The sequence below is a fragment of the Octodon degus genome, unplaced genomic scaffold, assembly GCF_000260255.1.
Source record: "Octodon degus isolate 3935 unplaced genomic scaffold, OctDeg1.0 scaffold00213, whole genome shotgun sequence".
NCBI lineage: Eukaryota > Metazoa > Chordata > Mammalia > Rodentia > Octodontidae > Octodon > Octodon degus.
In genome coordinates, this window is record NW_004524789.1 from 3,694,131 (window position 1) to 3,695,757 (window position 1,627).

General features: G+C 44.2%; 1 protein-coding gene across 2 annotated transcripts in view; it reads right to left on the minus strand.

Moving 5' to 3' along the window:
* Foxp2 (forkhead box P2) overlaps positions 1 to 1,627 on the minus strand; it is a 271,499-nt gene that overhangs the window by 137,121 nt on the left and 132,751 nt on the right. The gene's annotated exons all lie outside the window — the stretch shown is intronic.

Below are 1,627 nucleotides of genomic sequence, written 5' to 3' on the forward strand. Positions count from 1 at the left end.
TCTAAGCCTGTGATGATTCAATACCTCTTAAGCAGCTATGTAGAGATTCTCTTGCTGGGCTCCACCTATCTGCCCTCATGACCTCGATTCTCAGCAAATCCACCAAATGGTAATGATAATGCATAGACAGAGTTCAGTACCACAGATATAAAAGCTGAACCAGGAGAGTTATGGACTGAAGGTTAAAAAAAGCAACAAAATGTGGAGTGAAAGAAGACTGGTCAGAGAAGTGTTACCTAATGTCTAAAAGGCTGTGACAGGTCCTGAGACTGAAACAGGAGTATAGTCCTCACGTATGGCTACTGACAATCCACAAACCCATTCCAGAGGAGTAGAAAGGACAGAAACTGAACCATAATATATTGAAGAAGTTAAAGTTGAGGTGTAAATAATCTTTCCAAAAGATTAATGATGAAAGAGAGAAAATTAGGAAGCTTGTATAATTATAAGCTTGTAAAACTAATGGGCACATAAACAATCTTGTTTCATTGATGTTTTTGTCTTTAAAGACAGAAAGGCACACACACACACACACACCCCTACAAACTTTAAAGCACAGAAAAACAAATTTTCAGCCAACAGGAAAATGTCTTGGAAGGAGTAGGTTTAAACAACTAAAAAAGATTTTTTGTGTGCTTAAGATTGAACCCAGGGCCTCTGTATTGAGGTACATCCACCGTTTTAAAATTATTTTGAGACAAGCTCTTGCTAAGCCTTCAGGTGGGCCTCCATTTGTCAGCCTCACTTTAGCCTCCTGATTGTTTGGGATCATAAGCATGCATCCTGATTGGTTGGGATCACAGGCATGCATCCTGATTGGTTGGGATCACAGGCATGCATCCTGATTGGTTGAGATCACAGACATATGTACTGATTGGTTGGGCTCATAGGCATGCATTACTTGGCTTGGCAACTAAGTAATTTTGGTGTGATACAAAATAACACAGTCAGAGACACCTACATAAGTTTGCTTTGGAACCAAGGAAAGAGATACTGGGAGTTTTTGCCAGGTGGCCTCTAAATTTTGTCTCTGAAGCAGGAGGCAAAGGTACTGAGGATAAAAGGAACAGTTATTAAGCAGGGGCTTTAGCAGTTTTGGAAAAGCTTAAGCTGGCATCAGGAGAGGTAGAGCAAGGAGATGAGAGACCAGTGAAACAATCGCTCAGCTAGCCATCAGAGACTCAGGCTGTGTGCTATTGCGACTTTTTTATAGCAATGGTGAGCAGTGGCCATGGAAGCAGGAGGAAGGGCAAGCACAATGGGGAACGGCAGAACAGGCGCGATAGCCATTTCAGTGAGCAGGATACAAAGCAGTCCATCAGATCGTCACCAACCATGAGGTCCACCTGGACGGGGGACGTTCAGGTGGTAGAGGTGGTAGTGAGGGTTGGGAGAAGGGGGGGGGGAAGGAAAGGGAGAGACAGAGAGAAAAAGAGAGGGAGAAAGAGAGACAGAGAGAGACAGAGAGAAGGGGTGGGGAAGAGCAGAGAGAAGGAGAGAGTGAGATGGAGACAGAGAGACACAAGGAGAGGAAGAGAAGGAGGGAGGGGAGAATGGAAGAGGGAGAGAGAGAGACAGAGAGACAGAGAGAGCCAGGAAAAGAAAGAGACAGAGAGAGAAAGAGAGA